At 47.6% G+C, this 26,615-nt stretch overlaps 2 pseudogenes; one reads left to right on the forward strand and one right to left on the reverse strand.

Annotated features, from left to right (window-relative positions):
* The first annotated feature begins 1,396 nt into the window (after positions 1-1,396).
* Positions 1,397-12,728, forward strand: LOC148777268 (spermatogenesis-associated protein 31E1-like; annotated as a pseudogene).
* A 4,526-nt stretch (positions 12,729-17,254) lies between these two features.
* Positions 17,255-25,613, reverse strand: LOC148777269 (putative serine protease 47; annotated as a pseudogene).
* Between the last annotated feature and the right edge of the window lie 1,002 nt (positions 25,614-26,615).

Consider the following 26,615-nt stretch of genomic DNA (forward strand, 5'->3'; position numbering starts at 1 on the left):
AAACACTAGGATTTCTATTTAAAGATATTAACCCATGTATCCAGGTAGGTGGGTGGCTCCAAAGCAAGTCCCAAACGCAGTGACCAGAGGCCAATGACTGGATTCTGAGTTGAATCTCAGCCAGAGGACAGACTCACTAGTTCAGCAGCCGTGAACGGTGTCTCAGACAGGACTGACCTGCTGGCAGTACTGAAGCCCTGAGAGCCTCAGAGCAGGAGCTGGGAAGTGGGGAAGCTGGTATCAAGAAGCAGAGACCTGCCTGATGGAGCTCGGATTCACCCATAGTCTGAGAACCTGTGTGTTTCTTGAGCAGAGGAACAGTGAAGAAAGTCCAGAGTGAATCTCACATTGAAAACCCTTCTTTATGTTCTTCAAAGAAGGAAAACAAAACATTTCATCCCATTTAAAAATGAGTGAAAGGAAAGAAAAATCACAGAGCTGTCAGTGAAATGTAGAAAGTCATATCATGTATGGACACTGGTGTCTGATGCTTGTTTAGAGAGAAGAGACTGAGATTTGGATCCTAAGTCCTCATTTTCTCTCTCAGCATTGAATAGAGGGGAAGCAGCAAGAGCGTCAAGAGAAATAGAGCTTTGAAAGATGAGTTCTGACATCCAGCCACGAGTGCCCCCATGGTTAGTCCCCGCTTTTCTGGCCGTGAGGACCCAGATCCACGGACTCTTGAGAGAGGCCAGTGGCAGGACTTTTCCCTTGAGAAACAGAACTCGCAGGGAGGCTTCTGGGAAGGAGAACAGATCCCAGATACTAGAATGAAGCTGTGAGGGGCCTGGAAAAGGCTCTGTATCAAAGGGCATGTGGGGTGCATTGGACAAATGGCACCCACATTGGGAGGTGAGCCATCCAGGACATGTAGGACACATGGTTTTACTTTGCTCAGATTCAGCTGCAGAGTGGTGCCTGTCCATTCTCCCCACAGGCAAGCTGTGAGGGCATCAGGGGGTAATGAATATGGAAACACTTTGTAAATGATAAACCCTTTCACAGGCGTCACCATCACTGTCAGGGATTATGTGGCCTTGGACACAGGTGCTTGGTCTCCAATCTCCCAATGGTGTCCCTTAAAGTGACAGTGCACTCAACTCCCTTTTAAGACCCCTAGGCTCCCGTGTTCACCACCATGACCCAGTATGCCGATTTTCAGCTGGAAGAGATTGCCTGGAAGCATTGGAAGAGGTCCGGGACCTGATTTCACTTCTGAAAAGGTAGAGAATCTTCCCCTTCTTATCTAGGTAGTTCTTCCTGCTAAAGCGTAAGGTGTGACCCCAGGATACTGGCAGCCTGGAGCTGAGCTGAGAGGGGTTGTCCTGGAGACAGGGTATGGCCAATGTCCTGGGGTGAGGGACAGCAGGAGCATTGTGAAGTCAGCACTGGGGCCATGGCGGACTGTGGAATGCAGATGCCCACCGCTGCCTGGACTGCCCAGTCCTCGTGGCCCCAGGTCTCCTGGCTATACCTTGGTCCTCATGTCTCCTGCAGACACCTAGGGAGATTGCCTGAGAAGGGAGGCTTTGATCAGCTCTCAGGTAAAGATTCACCTGGTGAGGCTTGCCAACCAGTTCCTGCTGGAGCCCACCAACCATGCAGGGAAGAGGCAGCTACCACCACTTCCACAGCTCCTCTGACCAAGTGTCCCCTGCCTTGTGCTTCACCATTTCTCCAGGCTCAGTGACCAAGGTCACCTCAGTTTCCATTCCCTCACATTCATCCCTGAGAGCTTCTCCAACACCAGAGCCTTTATTTCCACTGGATAGCTTTACACCCTAGCCACTTGCTCTATTCCCCTTCCCTGACTTGCCCCCTTCATGTGACAGCCTGCCCTCCACCTCCAACACCCTCCTCTGCATCAGCACCATCAGGCTCCATGCTGAGTCTCACTCAGGGTGACTCCATGGCACTGACACTGGGCACCATCCCACAGAGGTCATCTCCACACTCCCCTTAAAGACCAGCCATCTCAGGTATTGTCCGTTCAAGCAATCCTATATCATCCCTGGCATGGTGACAGGAGGCAGCCAAAGCCTGGAGCTTCTCCACCTTGACACATTTAGAATCCAAGCAAGACCACCTTCCCAACCACCCACCAGAAGCCTCATTTTGGAAAGACCCCACAAATACGCAGGTAGAGGCTGGTGGCCTCTCTTGTCAATGTGGATCCAGAAGATCTGGAGATAGTAATCACCAAGAGGGTAGAAGGGAAGATTTGAAAGGATAAAATCAAGGAGGAGGTGGATTACCACCTAACTTCATTGGGGAAGAGGATCAAGTCACTCAGTAACAAGCGGGACACCTTGGGTCACCAAAACTTCTAGCGCATCAAAGGCAAACCAGAATAGCTGCTTGTTCCCAAGAAGCCTCAATATCCTGACACTTTGGGGGACCATCTACAGAAGACAGGCAGTTATGTCTTTTGGTGTCTCCGCATTCTGCACAGTAAGAGTCTGGTGGCTACTGCCATAGTACCTGGGTCCCCTCTTGAGTTATGCCCTGTCTTAACAATGAGCATTCTAAGGCTGAACAATTCCAAATCCAAGTTTCATCTAACTTCACAACCAACATTGGCCTAGCACTTGACTCAACCTGTAGCCCAGGATGAACCTCAAAATAAGACTCCTACCATGCCCCAGGTGCACGTGTCACTCTAGGTCACATGGAGACACACGCCCACCCCCAACACTTAGCTCCAACCATGCCTCACTTTCAGCCACCACCTCAAGTTCACATGGAGACCCAGGCTCAACCACTAACCTTGACTCCAACCATGCAGCAGTTTCAAGCACCACCTCAGGCTCACATGGAGACACACGCCTGATCCCAAACCTGGACTCCAGCCATAGCCCACTTTCAACCAGCACCTTGGACTCAAATGGAGACCCAGTTCAATCCCTACCCTTGATTCCAAACATGCAGCAGTATTAACCACTACCTCAAGCTCAAATGGAGACCCAGGTCTGACCTGAAATCTGGACTCCAGCCATGCTCCAATTTCACCCAGCACCTTGGGCTCACATGGAGATGCAGGCCTGACCCCTACCTGGACTGCAAGTATGTTTCAATGTCAGTCACCACCTGAAGCATCCATGGCATCCCAGACCCAATCCCTCTCCTTGGCTACAACCACGCCCCAGTTTCAACCACCAGCTTGGGCTCACATGAATACCCAGGTACGACCTCTATACTTGACAACAACCATGGCCCAATGTGAATCACAACCACCTCAGCCTCTCGTCCAGACCCCAGCCCATCCCCTACCCCTGACTCTAACCATGACCCCACGTCAACCACCACCACCTCAGGCTCACATGGAGACCCAGATCCAACCCCAACGTTTGACTCCAATGCCACCTCTTCAGGCTCACATGGCCTGATCCAAACCCTTGACCCCAAACATGCCCCAGTGTTAAGCACGACCTCAGGCACAGTTAAAGACCACTGTCCATCAATCACCCTCTGAGTCTGAACATCTTCACAACACCAGATTCTGTCCTGTGAAACATCTTGCCCTACAGTCTCAAGTATGGCACAATTTTTCATTTCAAATGCCATTGAGGACCTGGGATGTCACTTTTGGTAAAAGCAGCTAGAAAAAGGAAGAACTTTATCCTCTTTGGTTAAGAAATCTCAGCAAGTCTTTAGCCAGGTCACTCCTAACCTTCCCCAGGAGAACAGGTCTTCCTGAGCCCACAGCTCTGTCTCTATCCGTCCTGAAGATGTGGCCAGCCCTGAGGTTTGGGTGAAACTGGAGCACAGTTTTCCAAAAGGTTCATGTAGCAACAGTTTGGCCTACCCTGCGGAATCCAAGCATCTCAGAAACTGATGCAGCCTTAGGATAAATTCCCAAGGCCTTGTCAGGCACAGGGCTGGGAGGGGCCCTCAAAGACCTCTGCAGATCGAGGCAAAACCAGCTGGGACACAGGGAAGATGAGGTCCAAGTGCCCAGCACGAATCCCACCAGGGACAGACATGCAATATGATGTAGGGCAGAGTGTGGGGAGGATCCTAAAAGATCTGTACCTGAGCTCAGCCAACCCTCCAGTGAATGATCCCAGTGAAACCTGAGTCAAAAAGAGAGCTGGGCCTCAGCAGGAAGCATCCAGAAGTCTCGGGAGTCCTTATAGGGAGGAAGGCACAGCAGATCCATGAGAGAGATCCCTGTGAAAGTCTATAGTTTGAGATTTGCTGACAATCTTGTTTTAGACATTCTTGGAGAGACGCATGCTCCCATGGAGACAGAAAATCCACACTCCTCTCAGCATGGGAGAGCCTCCATGGACACCTCCCTTGAGTCTTTTGTCCTCAGTTCTGATGTTCAGCAGGAGCTGGAAACACATATAGTAAAGTTGAGGCTGAGGCACAGGTGGGACCTACTCTTCAAGGTCCTCAGGTTCATACATAACTTGAAGTTGAAAAAGGCTCGAGGGTCTACCTTGAAGGCCACCTCTGGATCTGGGGACCCCTCAATAGGCCTATTAACCAAGGGCTTGGGAAAACCTCCTCAGCCCCAGGCAAGAGAGAAAGTAGTAGCAACAGGGGCAAATCCCTCGCTGGGGAGGCCCCACCCCACTCCCTCACAGGTGAGTGAGGAAGCCCAGGGGGCTCTGGGAGGACCCACACCTGGTGACATCCATAAGCCCTCAGAGGTCCCTCTGACTGGACAGAAAGCAAGCCACCTTCTCACGAAACCACATACAGTTTAGTGACCAGAAACTGGAATAGTGCATCTGTCATGGCAGCCAACAAAGGCAGCTTGGAGCCCAGATCTAGTTCAGCAATGGCCAGCAGTGAGTCACAGGAGGAAGCTGGGGGATGAGCCTCCCCAGAATCTTACTCTATCATGACTGTAGTAAGACTTATCTTCCAGGGAACAGGAACAAGAGCCTGTGGAAGGAGACCCTGCTGGAGAAGTTACTTTGGAACCTAGTGTGTGGGTCAATTCCTTACTCATTAATATGAATTTGAAGAGTCCACGATCTCCAAAGTCCGATTGAAGACCTTCATTGAATACAAAGTCTCTTGCCTCAAATCTGGAAGATCTAAATTTTGAGGCAGAGTTTCAAAAGCTTGAGTTCCAAGGGTTCACATACCAGCAGAATCAGAATTGAGGCTGGGCCACCTGGCTGCTCCTTCAAAACTGTGCCACGGATACACTTCTCAAAGACTCTCACTCAGATATGTTCCTTGCTGCAAACATCTTGGCTTCTCAGGAATTTCTGTCTTGTTCCCAAACCCTGTCCAGAGGAGATACATCCATGTCCAATTCCCAGACACTCTATGATGTTACATCAAGTGGAAGGAGCAGCCAGGGGCAGCAGGTGGCCCTGAGGTGGGAGCCCAAATTTAAGAGCCAGAGGAAGAAGTGTGTCCCCACTGAAGGGAGAGAAACATATAGGAGTCCCAAAGTAGGACAGCATGAAAAACGACTGGCAGAACGAATGGCTACCAGGCCCAAGGGATTAGTCACTCTGACCAGAAAAAGGAATGAGCTGAGTCCCTAAGAAGCAAGTTTTAACAGTTAATCCTGAAGAACAGATAGGTTCCTTCAGAAGGCTGCTTCAAAAAAAGGATTAATCGCCTCCTGCAGGGGATTTCCCCCAGTAAATGCAAAGAATCAGAAGGGCCCCTGCAAAAAGGCAAACCTGAAACAGCCACAGCCCAGAGCCAAGAGTTAGTCAAAACCAAATCGACCACGGACAGCAGGCCAGACTCTCAGCTGTAGGACAAGATCTTAAACGAGAAGATGGTGCTTCACCATAGACCTCATGCCTTGGAGTTAAATTAGTACAAAGTAGAATTCCGGGACGCATTAGGTCCACATTACTGCCACCAAAGTTTTTTCTCCGACCAAGAGCAAACAAGAGTCAGAAGTGATATAGCCCTTGATTCCCAAGTTACCACATGGGCTACAGTTCTCCAAAAGAGAGTAAGTGGACCAGTCCCAGGGACAGCAAGTGGGCCTTCTCACCCGGGGAGCCAGGTCCCCTTCCAGGCAGAGCCTGGCAACATGGCTCAAGAGTGCAAGTATCGCAGGCCATCCCCTCCACTGTCTGAGGCACTGTCTCCTTCAGATATATGCCCCTTTTGCAATCAGAACATGCTTTTCACAGCATTCCTGATAGGAAAACTCTATTCCAAGGAAGAAATGCTTATCTTGCAGGGACAATTTTTTTTTTTCACGTATTGGCACATCCTCTGCCTGCTGATAGCTTCGTGTTACCACAAATATTTTTGCTCCCTGAAATAAATGTTTTTCTTCTGAGATCTGGTGGCCTCTGTCTGTGCCCTGCTGGGAGAAAGGCAATGGATAATGGTCCACTCTTTCCACAGGTGCCTGCTTTGGCTTCAGGTGGGATGGGGCCATGGAGGGAGGTACACACCAGTGTGGATACTCGCCTTCACCCAGTTCCTTCACCGCACCTTCAGTTTCCATGATCTCAGCATTACAGAAACGCCAATAGCATCCAGAACACATCAAGGTGAACTAAACCTAAAGGCCTCCCCCTTTTCAGGATCTGGCTGTCTTCTCCTCTCTCTCTACCTGGAAATTGTGGGGCTGTAGGGGGAGGGGCTCTTCAGACTGAAATTCCCCTCAGGCTCAGAAAGTGTCAGAGACAATCTCACAGGTCAGAATAAGAAGGGGCGTTTGGGGGCAGTGCTGGTCCTGAGTGAGAGGTGGGAGAAAGATGTCCTCATGTCCTGGTAGGCTAGATGAATTTGCCCTGAAAGCCCCTCCTCTCCCGGAAGGAGCTGGAATGAGATGTGCCAGGCCAGTCACCCTACCTCTGTCTTTCTCATGCTCTGGAGCAGAGTTGAGGATGAGGACCACACACTCCCAGCTCTGAGGATGTGTGGTAGGGAGCATGGAGGCCCCCGAGGTATAGTCCACCCCTGCCCCAGAGGAGAGGACAGCCTGCTCAGAGCACCCACCTGCCCTGGGTGAACGAGCAAGGGGCATGGCTGTATGTGCAGTCACCTCATGTTCTGAGGGACACTGTGCCCCTAGGGTGGGATTCGGGGAAGGAGGCAGGGGTAAGAGTGCCCATTGATGGCACAGAGACCAAGGAGCCCCTGGCATCCCACCACCATCTACAGGCACAGAGAAAAGAGGTTAGGGGCCTGCTGGCTCCTGGTGGCTCCACCCCAGAGTCTCCCCTCTACTCCAGCTCCAAGAGCTCAGACAGAGGGAGAACATCTAAAACTTCTCCACAGATGGCCAGGCTGCCAGAGCCAATGGAGCCTCCGAGAAGGGAAGCTTCAGTTCTCCACAATGTAAATAATCTGATTTCATAGGCTGGGGAGCTCGTGACAGACTCGTGGTCTGTGATCTCTACATATACATGTGGCCCAAGGAGGCTCCCAGAGGACAGGTAGGACTCAACAGGCCCAGGGACTGTGCAGGGGTCATAGCAAGTCTCACCTGCTTTCAGCCTCACTCATCCCAGAGCCCGGAGAGGGAAGAGACCAGCAGACAGGATGTGTCACCGAGCTGGTGGGAAGTCACCTGTGGAGGAAAAGGGTGCCATCAGCTTTCCTCCCCGGGGCCCATCCACACAGGAAAGTAGGGAGACAAGAGCAATCCCCTAAAACAATTTGGGGCTCTATGTCACAGCCACTCCCGTGGTGGAGAGACCTGCTCCTGGAGGGGTCCGTGATATAGGAGCCAGCAGGAATGACCCTGCCTCCATGCCTGTCAGGGCCCCCACATGTGGGACCAGGCCCAGGATTGTGGGCGCAGAGGACACAGGCCTGCTTGTGCTGTGCTTTCTCCCGGAGACTAGTCCTGCCTGTGCACCGCATCCCCCATGGTGGGCATAGTGGTGGGGGCTCAGCCAGGGTCTGAGGGGAGGAGTGGCGGCCTAGGTCATCGAGTGACCTCCAGAGTTCAGGAGAGGCGAGCACAGAGCATGGATCCTGAGCCTGCCTGCTGCCAGGTCCTCTCAGAGGCACCAAGAAGTGAGTGCTGAGTTGGGGGAGCTGGAACTAAGGTGCCTGTCCGGAGAAATGACACAGAAGAGCCACGGACAGAACAGCAAGAAACCAGACGTGGAGAGTCCCTTGCCCTTCTACCGTGAAGTGCAGAAAGGACAGCAATGGAGGGTCCCCCTCAAAGAGTGGGTCAGACCCACACTGACCCCAGATAGGGATCTCTCATATACCCACACTGATCCAGCACAGGTCCCCCAATAACCCCACACAGAGATCTAGACAGATCCACACTGACCCCAGAGAGAGGGACCCCTGAGAGACCCACAGTGTCCCCAAACAGAAACCTCCCACACACCCACACTGACCTTGCACAGGGCCCTTCCAGAGACCCACACTCACCCCAACAGGGACCTCCCACTGACCCACACTAATTCTGCATGGGGATCTCCCACAGACTCACAGCGACCCTGCACAGGAACCCTCGCACAGACCCACACTGACCCCACACAGAGACCTCAGACAGACCCACACTAACCCCACACAGGGCCTCCACTAACCTTACTCAGGAATCTCGCACAAATCCACACTGACCGCACACAAAGCCCTCTGACAGAGACACATTTACCCACACTAATGACTCACAGGACCCCCTCACAAAGCCACACGGAGTAATCTCACCCAGAGTCCTTTCAGATCATCAAACAGACCCCCACATAGACCTCACAGGTGTTCTTTAGGATCAGAGTGTATATACCCTTTGATAGTTTCTTCATGGTGGATCTGATATCACTTAACAAACTGTGTGCACTACTGTTTGGAAGGTAAACTGGTACAACCAATATTTAAAATAGTATGGCGATTCTTCAAAAAAATAAAATTAGAATACCATGTGATCCAGGAATACTACTTCTGATCATATAGCAAAAATTTTAAAAGACTGAAATAATTTCAGGTTATCTTTTCTGACCACAATAGGATGAAACAAGAAATCCTATAAGAGTAAGAAAACAGGAAAATTGACAAATATGTGGAAAGTAAACAGTACATTCTCCCTCACCCCTGCTTCTGGTTTTATTGAGGCATATTTGACATTGACCACTGCATAATTTTAAGATATATAGCATGATTATTTGGCTTACATACATCATGAAATGATTACCAGAAGAAAGTTAGTGAACATCATCTCATACAGATAAAAATTTAAAAAAATAAAAAGAAAAGAAAAAAGTGTTTCTGTTTGATGAGAACTCTTAGGATTTATTTTCTTAACCCTCATATATGAAATACACAAATTTCAATTATATTTATAATACTGTATAACACTTTAAAAAAAAAACATTGAGTCAAATACAAAAGCAAAGGGAAAATGAAAAAGTATATTGAGACAAAGTAAAATGGAACACAACACACTAAGATTTATGGGATGAAGCAAAAGCAGGACTACAGGAGATGTTCATAGTGATAAATGCATACATTTAAAGGAAAGAAAAGCTTCAAACAAACAATTTAATTTTATGCTTCAAGGAACTATAGAAAATGAAAACACTGATCTCCCATATAGCAGAAGGAATTAGAGAATAGAAAAATAATAGAAATTTTTAAAAAGTGTTTTTTTTTAATCATAAATTTGACCGACTGTTAGTCAGATTAACTAAAATAAAAGAATGAAGACAAATCAATGAAATCAGAAATGAAAGAGGAGGCAATACAAATGATGCCTCAGAAAGAAAAGAATCTTTAGAGTCTATTATAAACAATTATGGCAACAAATTACATAACCTAGAAGAAACAGATAAACTCCTAGCAACATACAACCTATCAACACTGAACCGAGACAAAATAGAAAGTTTGAACAGACCAATAACAAATAAGGAGATTGAATCAATAATATAAAAATATAGAAAATCCAGGACCATATGGCTTCACTGGTGAATCTTACCGAGTATTTAAAGAATTAATACCAATCCTTTTCAAACTCATCCAAAAAAACTGGAGGGGAGGAAACACTCTCAAATTAAGTTCACAAGGCCAGCATTACCTTGATACCAAAGGCACACAAAGACGTTACAAGAAGATTATAGGTCAATATCTGGAATGAGCACAGATTCAAAAATCCTCAAAAAATATTAGCAAAGCTAATTCAAGAATAAATTAGAAGGGTCATACCCCATGATTAAGTGTAATTTATTCATGGGATGCAAGGATGGTTCAAAATACACAAATCAATCAAGATAATACACTACATTAACAAAATGAAGGGGAAAAACTCATATGATCATGTCAATAGATGCAGAAAAGGATCCAACAATATTCAACATTCTTTCATGATAAAAGCTCTCAGGTTAATTGGGTAGAGAAGGATTGTACCTCAACACAATAATGGCACATATGAAAAGATCACAGCAAACATACTATTCAACAGTGAAAAAATGAAAGTTTTGGCTCTAATATCAGGAAGAAGGCAAAAATACCCACACCCACCACTTTTATTCAACATAGCACTGAAAGTCCTAGCCAGAGGACTTAGGCAAGATGAAGAAATAAAATACATTAAAATCAGAAAGGAAGAAGTAAAATTACCTTCATTTGCAGATGGCATGATCATATATGTAGAAAATCCTTAAGTTTCAAAAACAACAGTGACAGCAGCAACAGAAACCATTAGAACTCATAAATGAATTGAGCAAAGTTGCAGGAAAATCAGCATATAGAAGTCATTATATAAAAGCAATGAACCACCCAAAAAAGATATTAACAAAGAAACACCGTTCTGAATATAAAGAATAAAATGCTATGCTATGCTGCGCTTAGTTGCTCAGTCGCATCAGACTCTTTGTGACCTCATGGACTATAGCCTGGCAGGCTGCTCTGTCCATAGGGATTCTCTAGGCAAGAATGCTGAAGATACACTATGCTATCTCTCCAGAACACAAACTTCTCACCTCTTTCCCAACATAAAAAGAGAAAGACACTATATATGTATATCTATCGTCATCATGAATATACAAATATATTACCTACTACAACACACATGTATAAACACCCTAGCAGTCTCCAAAGAAATACACTTGAATACTCGTAACACTCCATACATTATGAATACTTTCATAAGTCATGCATCTGATAATGGACACATACAAATCAGTATACAGAAGAAAGACACATAGAAATATCTCTAGGAAACCACTTATGAAATAACTTCTATATACCAAATGATCTCTGGCTAGTAGGAGCTGGCTCATATATCTGCATATACTAACAAATAACCATATAACATATTTCTAATACATTTAAATGAAAATTAGTAAATCCTCTGTATAAGCCTGGAACCTCACCTTCTCATCAGATACACACATACTTCTCAAACTATATAAGACTAGGAGGCCCCTACTGAAAAACAGAAATCCAAAGCACTAGCAAATATTTCTCCAAATGGCCATGCTTCTTGAATACACACATAAATTCATTATACACACAACTCTCCATGAAGCCCCAAATATAACCACAATTACCCACTACACCACAAATATGCAAACATATAATTATATATACTCCGTTTCAAACACACTACCCACACTACCTGCATTGCGTACCCCACATTCCCAAATTCTCACATAGAATTAATTCTTCCATCTTGCAGAATATAGAATCATATAAACACCACAATAAACAACATCTACTAGCCCTATAAAATAGCCACAGACTTCCCCCCTACATAGTAAAATATACATAGACAGCTCCTGAAAATCCACACACACACAAACCACAGAACCATACAACAAGCACTAGACACAAAAGATACCCTCAGTACACAAATGATCATCCGACATTCCTCAAATACACAAAATAGGCTGTACACCCAAAGTAATACACACCAGTACTTTTCCTAACATTGCCCTTACACATATGAAAAATCTACCCTTAAACACATACAAATCCCAAAATTCATGAGTGAAAAAAGCACATGTAAAAATAGTTCTCAAACACCAAATTACGAACACCTAATCAACAACTCCTTGATGCCTGTGCTACAATCTCAACACCCTCCCAATACAACACTCACCCTCACACACTCTCACAAGAATAGAGGCATGAACTCCCTTTAAACACAAATAGCCACAGACAAAACCAACGCACACACTGGACTATCTCTCATACCAACCAATGAAATATGTACAAATCCCATCAAAGCTTGCCAGTCAATCATGATTTGACATCAGACTACAAATCGATGTCTGTTACTACATTTGGCAAAGTCTCTCTCATCGGGGACAAGAGCACAGTTTGAACATATGTGTTGACTGGTGTTTTCACGTTAAAAAGGAAGTCACCTGTGAAACTATGAGAATGTACGTTAGATCTTCACTCACTTCCCACTGATTTTCCAATGACTTGTGCTCCCTCTTTTTCACGTTCCTTCTTTTCGTATTCAAAAGGAAGAAACTCGTGAAATTATGAGCATCTATGTTAGATCTTCACTCACTTTCAACTCATTTTCCAATGACATACGCTACTTCTTGCCAACCGGATGACGGCTTTCAAGTGGAAGAAACTCCCTCTAGCTCTTGTACTCCTCAGAAGTCACGGGCTAGAATGGCACCTGTTAAACTGCTCTCACGATTTATCCTCCACTGCAGGCCCTGCAGTCAGGGAACCATTCTTGCAGCCTGCTCCCCACTGGTGCCAATAACCCTGGTGTAAACATTGCAAGGGAGCTGAGCGCTATAGGGGAGTCTCCCTACACTGACAAGGGCACGAGAAACCCCAGGGTGAAAGGGAACACCTGAGCATTGAAGAATCTGTGTCTCCCTTACCTCAAATACCTCAAAGTTCCTGTAAGTGGTTCTAGAGGCTGCCATGAGGGCCCGCCCCCGCCCAAGCCAGGTTAGCTGTTGGGGCTCCGCCCTCCCTGTTGCAGGGAGAGCTCCTGTCTTCTTGAGGGGACTACCTGAACAGACGCTCGGAGCCGCTGTGGAATAACGGCCCTCAGCCTGCCCACGGTGGGTGTGCGCATGCGTGCAGGCACGCGGCACACGGACAACTGTCCCAGGAGGCTGCTGCCGGAGAGGAGCGAAGTGGTGGGTCCGGGCACACTGGGGAGAGTCTCTCCATGGATTCTCACCGGCAACCTTCGTAACACTTTTTTCTTAAAACTAGCTCTTGTGAGATGCACACTGGTGATTTTTACATTGCACACGTAAAATTCATGCATTTAGATACAAGAGTTTTGGAGAACTCCACCCTAAGCACAATATCCTTAAATTGGGAAAATGTTTTCATGTCCTTTCATGCCCTTGAACTGCAGTTCCTTGGTTCTTATTTATGTCTGTCAAAAAATCAGTAGGTCCTTTTCCCTAGGAGGCCAAAAGTTTTCACTAAAGAACAATCCTAACAAAGAATTTCAGACCTGGGAAACGCTTTGAGATAGTCTGCTGACTCCATTCCTAGACTATCCAAATGCATTCAGCTTAGTAGAATATTTTTTCTTACTGTATTCATTTACTACATGGAGGTACTTCAATAAATGTTGATTCTCAGATGTTTCCTTGCAGGTTTTTGTTATTAATAACTTTGATCAGGACTTGAAAATCTGGGTCAGTTTCAGTTGAGATAGCAGTAGCATGGATATAATTTTATGCTCCCTTTCATTTTTATTATATATTGGAGAATTTTAGCTGCCAAATCTAAAAAAAAAAAAAAAAAAGTAGCAGAATCAACTTATTGACTTGGGTTGGTAATACTTTTGAAAGAAGATTCGATCATCAGATTCTCTGAGTGATCAATTCCAAGATTAGTACCATTTTTACTTCACAGGATACCTCTTAAAACTCCTGGTATTTAACAATACTGAGAGCCTCCAAACACACAGATTGAAAACTCTACAAGACATAAGCAAGGGATCCCACTGTACTTCTAATGTTCCATGCTTCAGAAGAATATGATCGGTCATCTGAGGTCTGTGATCCATATCCAGAGATTTTTTTTCTTAGCAAACATTACCTGCCCCCACCTTTTGGCATGAATAGTCAGAGATCATGGTAAAAGGACTTCTAGTCACTCCCTTCTGTTGCCTGTCTCCCAAAATTACTTTTGGACTGATTTAATTATATCTGCCGCTATGGTCTAAGATTTTGATGGAGTACAAAATGATTGTAGACATGAGCTGGGTTAATTTTTTCCACAACTCAATTTGTATGTCAGTGGCCCTGGGAATGGCTCATTCAAACTCTACTCAGAGCCATGAATGAGACTCTTTTAACAACTGATTGACAGGACAAGGGGAAGAATAACAAGAAAGCCTGCCTTTCTGGAGTGCCAGGGTACAATATTTTGCCTCCCTGTTCCTCTAGTTTTAAGTTACTGGCTAAGAATAATATCATATTTTCCCATGAGAAAAGCTCAAACAGTGAGAAATGTCTCCAAGTTGTTAATTTCTTCAACCTTTAATTTTTTTTTTTTTTAAAAATTAAGTTTACTGTGATTTTCCTTAAATTGATCTCACCTCATCTTCTCAACTAAGGTCAAGGGAGAGTGCACAGAGTAGTTAACCCAGAGAATAAAAATAAAAGTTAGGTGCATGTAAGAAGATATTTCTGTACTGAAGAGTACCAAAGGCTTGGGAAATAGCTAGATGGACAAATCATTCCCTTCAAGTGACTGATAAAAACCTCTGAAAGTAGCCAATACATATATCATTGAAATCTTTCAGATTTAGAGTGGGGAAAAACATTAGAAATCATGAGGATATTGGGCAGGAGTTAAGGACAAATTTCCTACACAGTTGTAACAAAGAAGAGGAAAGAAACCTGAGTCCTGGATTCCCAATTGTCTTTCTTTTTTGATATGATTTAAATGCAACACTTTAAATTTTTAAACTTTCATAAGAAAAGTAAGAGAAAATCTTTGGGTCCTAGGGCTTGGTGAAGAGTTTTTACACATGAGAGCAAAAACATTACTCATAAAAGAAGAGAAAATTGGATTTTACTAAAATTCATTATTTTCCTACATGAAAGACTCTGTTAAGCATGAGAAGAATCTATGAGTTTGGAGAAATTATTTGCAAGTCACACATCTGAGAAAAGTCTTGTGTCGAGAGTGTAGAAAAAACTATTAAAACTCAGGAAAAATAGGAACTATTCAACTAGAAAATGGGGGAAAGATATGAAGAGATATTTCACCAAAGAGGACATGTGTTTGGCAAGTAAATCATGAATAGATGTTCAAAACTCCTGGTCATTAATGAAACTCAAATTAGGATCACAATGAGAATAATCACATGTTGATTTGCTGCTGCTGCTAAGTCACTTCAGTCGTGTCCGACTCTGTGCGACCCCATAGATGGTAGTCCACCAGACTCCACCGTCTCTGGGATTCTCCAGGCAAGAACACTGGAGTGGGCTGCCATTTCCTTCTCCAATGCATGAAAGTGAAAAGTGAAAGTAAAGTCACTCAGTCGTGTCGGGCTCTTCGCGACCCCATGAACTACAGCCTACCAGGCTCCTCCACCCATGGGATTTTCCAGGCAAGAGTACTGGAGTGGGTTGCCATTGCCTTCTCCCCCATGTTGATTTAGAAGAGCTAAAATGAAAATTAACTTGTTAGTTGAGTACGCCATAAAATTGGATTTCTCATAGTGTTACTAAAGGAACTGTAAAATCATAAAGTCACTCTGGAAAGCAGTTTGTCTGTTTCTTAAAGAAAAAAACAAAAAACTAAATATATACTTACCATATGGTCCAGCAATTGCATTCCCGGCTATTTACTCCAGGAAAATGAACACAGGGTAACAGGCATCTCTGTACAGTCTGCAGGAGTACGAAGAACAAAGATATTCAAGTTCTGTAAGAAAGACCAAGATTTGAGTTCCTGTTCCTACTAATTCCTACCTATGTCATTTCTGAAAAACTACTTAACCCTGCTAGGCTTCCGTTTATCTTTAAAAAGCAGCTAAACCAAGATAATGCTGAACACTAAGTCAGCTTCAGGCAATGGGGAACTGGCTGGGCTGGAGTTGACATTTGGTCTGTCTGTTACGGGATGAGGCATGTGTTGGGATCCCCTGGTTAGAGGTCTAAGGACAACCAAGAGGGACAGAGAATCACCTATCTCCAGAAATAAGGTGTGTGAAGGCCACGCTCCAGGGCAGACAGCCTGGGGCTGCTGGGGTTGGGAGGAAAATAAGAACTTAGGACCAGTGGAGTGGCTACTAGTGCAGCTGAACTGCCTGAGCTCCCCTGATCTTCTGGAGAATGTGTGTGGATCACATGGTGTGGTAGTAGCTCCCTGACTCCAGGGCCCTGAGCAATCTTGCCTGAGGATCCATAACTGAGTTCACCACCAAGGGAGGGAATGCTAGTCTTCCCCTTTCCAGAGACTCCTGGGCTCTTAAAGGTTGATGCTGGTGGTGGACACATGGCTAAGCATGGTGGTACCTCCTCAGTGGTAGAACTCCAGCCAGATGCAGGGACTGCAGAAATGTGTGGACGCTGGGAAGACACTTTCTTGAGGCCTTCCAAGCTCATCTTGGGGAGGGAGTTCCTGCGCAAGTTCCTGGCTCCAGCCAGTGGGATCCGTGTGAGAGTCCATGTCAGTCCATTTGTGCTTGTCTGCCAGTGAGAGTCTGGGATATGTGGGTAATGCCAGGATTGGAAAGAATTTGGCTTGAATCTTTTTGACTAGCATCTAGTCCATATTGGATATGTGCTAAAGGGGAACTTTACCAGATTATCAGGGATTCTGAAGGCTGAAGCAACTGCACTGTGAGGCTTCCTGGGATCCTGCTGGCTACACAAAGACTCTGTGACAGGCAGACTAGCAGGAAGGATGAGGAGAGCATTGCTTCAAGGCTTATAGGCAGGGCCACTAAGTCCTGAGTCAGCTAAGCAGAAAGGAGACACTAGGCTCCTACTGCTGAAGGTGTGTGGATACCTTGGGACAGGCGGGCCTGGGCCCCTGGCCAGAAGGGAACAGTCATGTGGGGTTGAGGGCCAGGAAGGCTCCTGTTGTCTAAGCCACATTGATATGTGTTATGGCAGCTGGAGCTGACTGATGTACTTCCTCCGAAGTCTGTGCACTCCCACAGCAGGAGTGGTGTGTGCAAGCAAAGACATCCTTCTCTCTCCCCAGCTGGACTCTTGCAGTGTCCTCACCGCTGCCCTCCTCCTGCTGTAATGTTCCTGCCAGTTGCTGGTCTCTCGTCCGGGGAGTCAGATGACAAACCTCAAGTGAAGGGGTGAGTGCTGAGGAACAGGAGGAGCAATAGGGCCCCAAGACAATATCAGGAGGAGACTCTCATTGGTTTTTATTTGATTTTTCAAGCTTGGTTTGTGGGGGTAGCAGCTGGCGGACAGGAAAACCAAGAAGGGACCACTGAGAACTGATGGGGCTGACGGAGGGGAGGGGGGAAGGTTCTAGCGAGGAGGCTGTTGTGGAAACTGGGCCTATGGAGGAGAGCTGACGTGGGCTCAGGGAGGGCTGTGAGTCTCTGGATCTTGTTGATCCAGCTGGCGACGTTGGTGAAGATGCTAGGGTAGATGGGGTGTTGGCAGTCAAAGCCCCAGATGGCCAGCCCCATCAGAACCCAGAACTAGTGAAGTCACTGACCAGGGGCCCCCCAGAATCACTCTAGGAAAGAAATGGCAATTCAGGTGGGTTACTGAGCCAGGTCTGAGAAGACCAGGTAGCAAAGTGGGGCTTATGAGTCTCTGCCCTCCAACCTCACTCAGGTGGACCGCTGTGAAATTCCAGACACCAGCATCCCACTCAGACCAGCCTGATTAAGTCATGCAGGTAAGCACCGGAATCATGCTTCAGGAAGTTCCTGATTGACCGTCGGAACAATCACAAATGTAAATCCATCAATACATGGAGGTTGTGCCCAGGAAGGGCATGGTGGTCCAGGAGAAAGCACTCTCCAAGGCCAAGAAGGAACAGCTGAAAGGTTTGAACCCAAGAGAGCTGGTCTGTGAGTGGAAACTGGCCAGCTGAAGCTGCTGCAGACCCGGCTTTTGCAAACTCTGAGCTGCAGCAGCACATCCCCACCTGAGTCATCCTCCTTTTTCATTCATTTAGTCCGGCCTTTAGTTTTCTCTCAACTTCTTGGTTGAGTTTCTTCAGAAATTGCCCATACCCAGGCCTGGTGGAGGCAGCCTGTATTGCTCAGGGAGCAGCTGAGGGTCTCCTGAAAGCCTCTGAGAGTTATTGGAGTCCTGAAATGCTGTCAGGGCAGGACCATCTGGGCGGAAACTCCCTCACTTCATTAGGCAAACGGAAGGTTTCATTGCTGGAGGTAGGTCGAGGAGCAGGGGACATAGCTGCGCTTGGTCCCCTTCAAGCACCTGTCCAGCACACACAAGCAGCATCCAGAGCAGCTGCTGCCCTTGAGCACAGGGGTGAAAGGACAAAGTTCCCCTTTCATGACACTTTCGTAAAGAATCCAACTCGGCTGCCACTGTCAGACGTGACATGTGGAAGCAAGCCATGGAAGGGACAGGACTGGAAGGGAAGGACATTTCATAGGGTGGAAGCATGGCACTTTCATGAGCTGAGATTCCAAACAGGACAACCCAACTTTCTGATGCTGGAGCAGCGGGAGCAGTGCGTGCAGACGAGGAGAGGAGGGATGGCCAGGTGGGTGGGAGGAAGAGCAATGACAAGTGGGAAGCAGGGCGGGTAGACGGGACTCAGGTTCCCAGGACCTTCATGGTGGGGGCTGGAGTTGACGCCCATGGAAACTGCTAGGTCAAGTCTAGCAGCTGGATTGCTCTGGTGCTGTGTGGAGAATGAACCGCTGTGGAGGCAGCTACAGGAGAGAAGTGAGAGATTATGGGTGGGGAGGGGCCAGGGCGATAAGAAACAGATTTGGGACAATATGTTGAAAGAGGCAACAGGATCTGTCAAAGCTGAGCCTATCTCACCAACCAGGGAAGAAGTGCAGAGGGGGAGGAGCAGGCTGAGCACAGAGCCCTGGGGTCTCCAGCATTGAGAGGTGGAAGGGGAGGGGACCAGTGCAGAGCAGAGTAGCTGGCTGGTCCTGGTGCCCAGGAAGTGGCAGTGAGACTTGCTGAAGTGCTGAGTGAGAGGAGGACTCAGGTCCAAGGGTGGCTCTGGCAAGACAGGCTCTTAGGGACACTGGCCACGTGGCTCTGGTGGCACTGGGGTCACTCCTGGGCAGAGTGGGTTAGATCCACGGCTGTTATGAGGAGTCGTTGGGGGAAAGGAGGCAGAGAAACTGGGCAATAGAAGGAGGCAGACTGCCACTGCACGTTTACACAGGAGCCATGAAAGGGGACATGGAAGACATGGAGCAAGGGAGACTCTGGGCACCCAGAGCTCCAGGAGGGACTGACTGGGATGGGCCAGGAGGCTCAAGAGAGATAGAAGATGCTTTCTTGGGGTGAGAAGAAGTGGGCTGGGAAGATGAACGGGGTCTAGTCTGAGTGCTTTGATATTCTCAGTGAAACAGGAAGGAAGCTCTCCAGCTGAGGGGGAGGGGTGGGGAAGTGGCAACTTGAAGGAAAGAGAAGGGTACATGGTGTGGCTGGTCAAAAATCACCCTCAAAAATGGCAATTCTCATCATCAGAACTGTGGTCAAGTTACCTTACATGGCAAAAGGGACTCTGCAGCTGTGATGGAGCTGAGGATCAGGAAATAGGAAGATTATCCGAGATTATCTGGGTGTACCCAACATAATCACAAAGGTCCTCGTGAGGAAAGAGGGAGGCAGGAGGTCAGGGTCAGAGGAGGAGATGCGATGACACGAGCAGAAGGAGGAGCTCCTCTGCTTTGGAGACAGAGGAAGGGGCCATGAGCTGAGGATTGTTGGGGACCTCTAAAAAGATAGAAAAAGCAAGAAAACATTTTCTATTAGAGCCTCAAGGAGGAAGCAGCCAGGCCAACACCTTGTCTTTAGACTCTGATGTCCAGAAATCTAAGATAATACTTTCTGTTGTCTGAGCCACCAATTTAAGGTGATGTCACCAAAGCACCAAGAAAGTCGCACCAGGGGCTTCTTGGACACTGGGAGTGTGCCATCATCACCTCAGCTCTTCTCCTAGGGGTCCCTAGCTGGGGTGCCCTTGACCCTCCCCACAGTGCACCCATACTGCACTCTTTAAGGCTGGGGAAGGCCAGGTTCCTGAACACTCCAGGCCTCAGGGATTCATGCAGATGAGCCTTGTGGTTGCTGATATTGTGGTGGATTCTGGGCCAGTATGGGGGAGATGGGAAGGACTCCAGTAGCCTCCTGACCCCCTGGGAGTTCTCAGAAGACAGAGGAAGCCCCACCACTAGCATATCCCATGGAAAGTGAGCTGTGCTTTGCACTATTGAAAAGACAGAGTAACCTGAGCGTGGGAGTGTGGGTTTTGTATGTGCTGAGTGGAGCCAGGGCAGTCAGCTCCACATTGAGTGAGAGGATAGGTCTAAGACAGGTCCAGAAAGGCAGGTGCAATCCAGGTAGATGGAGAGAGGCCAGGCCAGGTGATTGAAAGCCAGGACTTGCTAAGTACCTCCTGAATGCCAGTACAGTATTAAATTTCCTACAGGGACTTTATTAAGAGGAGGCTTAGCAAATCCATTTCATGGGTGAGGAAACTTAGCTAAGGTCACAATCCCAGGAAATGACAGACTGAATACTGGAACTAGGTCTTTTCTGCCCCACGGTCTAGGCACTGAGTGCCCCTGTGGTCTGTCTCTCCTCAGACCTGTTTCTGGGTGCCCCCTGCAAGGGGGGAGGCACTTTCATGGAGAGAAGAGGGGCCTGGGTTGGAGGATGGGAGCCAGAGCAGGTGATATGGCAGAAGATGAATCTAGATGGAGTCTCTCAGGTAGGCTGTGGTGACTGAAAGGCTAAGAGAGGTAGGAGGTGGGGGGGGGGCAGTTATATGCTGCCTTGGCTCTTGAGGGTCCGTCTCAGTGGTGTCCTCATCCTGAGGAGAAATGAGAGGAGGAGTCAGCTCAAGGGCACTATGGATATCCAGCAGGCAAGCACACAAAGGGCCACGGAAGAGCTTGGCACATGATGCCAGCTTGGGAGGCTCGGCCCTGAGGGTGACCCAGTGGAGGTCACGTAAGCTTCGTGTGAAAACACAGGGGCCCAGGCTGTGCTGCCTTATTTTAGGGTAGCCACTAGTCCTTTCCAGGCCTGTTTTCTCACCTATAAAACAGGGCACTACATAGAGTGTAAGGAAAGGTTCACAATTAAAATATCCAACAAGGAGACTTCCTTGGTGGTCCTCCTTGCAGAGGACACGGGTTCCATCCCTGGTCAGGGAAATTATGTCCCACATGCCACGGGACAACTAAGTCTACAAGCTGCAACTACTGAGCCCACGTGCTCTGGAGATCTTTGTGCTCTCCACAAAGAGAGCAGAGGCAACACAGCCCCTCCCCTAGAGAAATTGAGGCCCTGAGACCAGGTGAGGGAAAAACAGAAAGAAAGTCCATCACTTGGCAGATGGACTTTCCTGTCAAGAAGTCCCCAGCACACAGCATGTTCACATGGACAGAGCAGTCTTGCCTTTTCCATCTCCCTATAAGAGTTTATAGAACTTGTTCTCAATGAAGCTCACCTTACCCTCCTGGAGATGGAAAGGTTCGAGCAGAGGTGCTGCGAGGACAAGGAGGAAATCAGGGAAGGATGCTGTAGCCTAGCTACAGACCGCTGCCTTACCAGTCAGCAGTGCCCCTCAACATGGGGTTTTCTCCGCACAGCTGAGCTTTCATCCTTGTTTCAGTCTTCTACCTATGCCTAATGCCCTCCCCTCTTTCTCAAACTTTTCCAAATTCATCCTATTCCCTCGACCTCTTTCATAGCAATAGGCCAAACTCCTATTCCACAAAGGAAAAAGGAAAACCCCTCCAACACATGCCACTCACTGCTGCTTAGCAACCATTCACCAACCTGAGTGAGTGAGTGAAGTTTCTCAGTCGTGTCTGACTCTGTGCGACCCCATGGACTGTCACCCACCAGGCTCCTCTGTCCATGGGATTCTCCAGGCAAGAATACTGGAGCGGGTTGCCATTTCTTCTCCAGGGGGTCATCCCGACCCAGGGATCGAACCCAGGTCTCCTGCATTACAGGCAGACCCTTTAACCTCTGAGCCATCAGGGAAGCCCGCCAACAACTTATCTACCCTACCCTTTCACAAATCATCCCATCCACTCACCTTTCGACTATCACTAACCTTGCTTTCCATCCACCTGTTCCTCCATTCACCTACCTATCTTTCCTCATGTCCCATTTGCCCACTCACCCTTCCGATCATTTGCCTATACACTCATCTTTTCATCCATCTCTCCATTCTCCCCTCCATCAATAGACCCACTCACTCCATCTCCCTGCCCACCATCCTTTCACTCATCCGCCCAACCATCTTCCCTTTCACCCACTCATCCTCCCACCTTCCCGCCATCCATCCACTCATCCTATCACTCATTTATTCTTCATCCAATTTACTCATTTGTTTCTCTGACCTCACGTTAAGTATCTTTTAACTAATGATACAGGGGAATGTTTTTAGTTGGGACAGACTGTGTAAATGAAATAAGTAAGGAGCATTATTTTAGATCTAATAAGTCCTGTAAAGGAAATAAAACAAGAAGGTGTGCTATCAGGGGTTGCTTGTTTTAGTTCACATGATCAAGTAAAACTGCTCAGAGGAGTAGCCAAGCTGCATACGCAATGAAACAAGGCATGATGAGCTTAGTCGGAAAAGCAAGTGAGTTCAGGGAGATAGTCAAGCTGGAGACCTGAGGTAGGAATGGCCTTGGCATCGTCAAGGCAGGAGGGAGGCCTGCTGGCTGCGGTGGTGTGGGTGAGGGATGCAGTAGGAGATGAGAGAGAGGAATGGGGCCTGGGAGCCAAGGCAGGAAGTTCCGATCTTATTTTAAGTAGAAATGGGAAGGCACTGAGTGTAATGAGCAGGGAACTGGCATGACTCCTGCTGTAAAGCAAATACTCAGACAGCTATATGGAGAGTAACATAGAGCACACAGGGTGGGAGCTGAGACCAGTCTGGAGGGCCAGGGAAGAAGGACCCGGGGGCAGCAGTGGGATACCTACCAGATGCCAGGCCCTACCTGGGGCATGGACTGGGATATTAAAACAAGAAAGACAGGGTCCCTGTCCTCAAGGAGGAACCAGTCTGTGTGTATGTGTATGTGTTTGAAGTGTGTATACATCTGCTCTATATGTGTCTTTGTGTGTGTGAAATACATGTGTTGTGTGTGTCTCTCTGTATTGTGCCTGTGTGTGTGTGTGTGTGTGTGTGTGGTATACATGTGTTGGGTGTGTGTATGTGTGAAGTGTGGTTACAAGTGTTGTTAGTGTGTGTGTCTGTGTACTATGTGTGTGTGTATGTGGTGTGAGAATGCTGCGGACCTGTTTGTTTGTCAATGATTAAGGCATGGGGTCACTAAGGGTCGGACACGACTGAGCGACTTCACTTTCACTTTTCACTTTCACACGTTGGAGAAGGAAATGGCAACCCACTCCAGTGTTCTTGCCTGGAGAATCCCAGGGACGGGGGAGCCTGGTGGGCTTCCGTCTATGGGGTCACACAGAGTCGGACACGACTGAAGTGACTTAGCAGCAGCAGCAGCAGTGACATACTAATAGGCAGGGACCAGAGATGCTGGAACGTCCCACCCAATGAAGATAATGTCTGTTCAAAATGCCTGTAACAGCTCTGTAGAGAAACACCATATTAAATTATGACCCAAGTAATAATTTGAAATAAATACTCTTTCCCTCCCTAATTTTGCATCATAAGCATTTCACCAAATCATAAACAATCCTTTCTTTAATAAAAACTCTTGCTCATAAGTTTTTGCCTACATGTCTCCACTTTCAAACTTTAAAAGTACAGTTATTTTCCTGTGTCATTCAGTTCACCTAATGAGCCTACAAAGTAGATGAGTGAACTGTGTTGGGAAAAGAGCAAAGCGAGGTTCGGAATTGATCAGGCAGGCTCAGAGGTCATACTTGTATTTTGTTTCCACTTTTCCCAAGTACCTCCTGTGGCACTGGGAAATCAGAGAGTTTGTTAGTGACCTGGAAGGAGTCAGGCCCCTACCATGACTTTTGAGTTGGATCAAGTCATCTTAGATTTATTGTTGATTTAAACCTTGGAATCAAGGACCAGAAAGACTTCAAGAACTCAGATTCTTGATTCCAAAGTCAAAGATTCCCAGACTTCAGAGCTTTACACTTAGGGAATACCAAAACTTCAGAATCACACACTTTCAGAACTAGAACTAGAATGGTCTTCCTGCTGCTGCTGCTGCTGCTGCTAAGTTGCTTCAGTTGTGTCCGACTCTGTGCGACCCCATAGACGGCAGCCCACCAGGCTCCCCCATCCCTGGGATTCTCCAGGCAAGAACACTGGAGTGGGTTGCCATTTCCTTCTCTAGTGCATGAAAGTGAAAAGTGAAAGTGAAGTCACTCAGTCGTGTCCGACTCTTCGCGACCCCATGGACTGCAGCCTACCAGGCTCCTCCGTCCATGGGATTTTCAAGGCAAGAGTACTGGAGTGGAGTGCCATCACCTTCTCCGTAGAATGGTCCAGTCCTCTGGAAATGAAGCATAGTGGGCCAAGGGGACCTCTGCCTGGAGAACCCTCAGATGGAGTCACACCTCCCTTCTTTGCTCTTCTGTCCTTCTCCCTCCTCCCCATTCTCATCTCCCCCAACTCCCCCACACCCCCTCACTTTCTTCGTTGAGCATACCCCAGTCAGGTATCCAGCAGGATGAGTTATGGGGAGCTTCATGCCAGGGACTGGGAGGCAGGCAGGGATGATGTAGGAGGTGAAGTTCACAGGAAAGAGCAGCTGCAACATGGCAATGTCACTCCTGAAGGGATATAACTTCTTGAAGTCTGGGTGCATGATAATCTGGCTCACAGACACCTGCTGGGTGTGCTGGGTGTGCTGGTACAGCTGGGTGCTTCCTAACAAAACCCCGTAGTTCCATGGGGCTTTGATTTCCTGGAGAAGGAAAGGCGCACTGTCACCATCATCTCCAAGTGGGGACTAGCTCTTTTCCTGCATCCTCATCTAACTGTCTACACCCCTCTGGACCCTTCCACTCCATATGGTGCCAGATAGCTTCTGTCTCCCAACGTCTAATGTTCAGGAGGCCTTCTTTCTTGAGGCTAATTGATATCCTACTTATAGTTTCGAACACATGGCTGGCTTCTCCATCACACACTAGAATTATCAGAAGCACTGAATCCTTGTTCTGGAAAGCTCCTCTGTGGGGTTATCAAATGAAGACCTTTTGATTGGACACAGCAGGCATTCTGGCTCAGTCCCAGCGCTAACTTTACCCTTCCCGAGACTCCACACAACATAGCTTCTGGCCCTGCCCTCTTCTTGACCATCCCCTTTTTTCAGCACCTACAGGACCAAAGCCTGCTTCTCCACTGAGTTACAAGGACTTGAAAAAGATTCGTTAAATATATGAGCAAATGAAGGCACAAAACAGAACCTTGCCTTGTTCTCCCAACACAGGTGCTAAAACTTCCTCCCTCCCTCACTGTCTTCACAGCTCATCTACTTGGAGACCCTCTCTCACGTTCCCCTCACCCAACCCTTCCTCTCCTGCAAGCCCTCCCTCTCCACACACCTTCTCCCGAACCCCCACCTCATTTGCTCTGCCCTTCTCATCCATGCTGGGCTTTTTCTTCTGACAGGATGCAGAAATGGTGAGCCGGATTTGCGGCTCTGAGCGCAGACGCGACGTCGTCTCCGCGGCTGACCACGTGCAGGAGCGTGGCGGAGAGAAGCTACCCCATGCCGGAGGTCAGGGGCAGCGGCCGAGAGGAGCGACCCCACGCCTGAGGTCAGGGGCGGCGGCCGAGAGGAACGACCCCACGCCCGAGGTCAGGGTGGCGGCCGAGGGAGCAACCCCACATCCAAGTGGTGGCGGCTGGCAGGTGCAGGGGGGCCGAGAGGGGCTACTCCACGTTCAAGGTCAGGAGGGGTGGCCATGAGGAGATACCCCTCATCCAAAGTAAGGTGCACCGGCGTTGTTTTGCTGGAGCAGCCATGAAGAGATACCCCACGACCAAGGTAAGAGAAACCCAAATAAGATGGTAGGTATTTCAAGAGGGCGTCAGAGGGCAGACACATGGAAATCATAATCACAGAAAACTAGTCGATCTGATCACACGGACCACAGCCTTGTCTATCTCAATGGAACTAAGCCATGCCATGTGGGGCCACCCAAGACGGGCGGGTCATGGTGGAGAGGTCTGACAGAATGTGGTCCACTGGAGAAGGGAATGGCAAACCACTTCAGTATACTTGCCTTGAGAACCCCATGAACAGTATCAAAAGGCAAAATGACAGGATACTGAATGAGGAATTGCCCAGGTTGGTAGGTGTCCCGTATGCTGCTGGAGATCAGTGGAGAAATAACTCCAGAAAGGATGAAGGGATGGAGCCAAAGCGAAACAAATACCCAGTTGTGGATGTGACTGGTGATAGAAGCAAGGTCTGATGCTGTAAAGAGCAATACTGCCTTTTTTATTAACCTCACCAAAAGAAAAAATACTATAGAATACACAGTTGTAAAAAGCTACATTAAGTTATTTTTCAACTGCCTCAGGCTGCAAAAAGAAAAGAAACCCAATGCCATACCTAAGTTTTCCCTCTCTCAAAATAATGCCAT

The sequence above is a fragment of the Moschus berezovskii genome, chromosome 7 (genome assembly GCF_049115385.1).
Source record: "Moschus berezovskii isolate FMDL1 chromosome 7, NW_MosBer_1.0, whole genome shotgun sequence".
NCBI lineage: Eukaryota > Metazoa > Chordata > Mammalia > Artiodactyla > Moschidae > Moschus > Moschus berezovskii.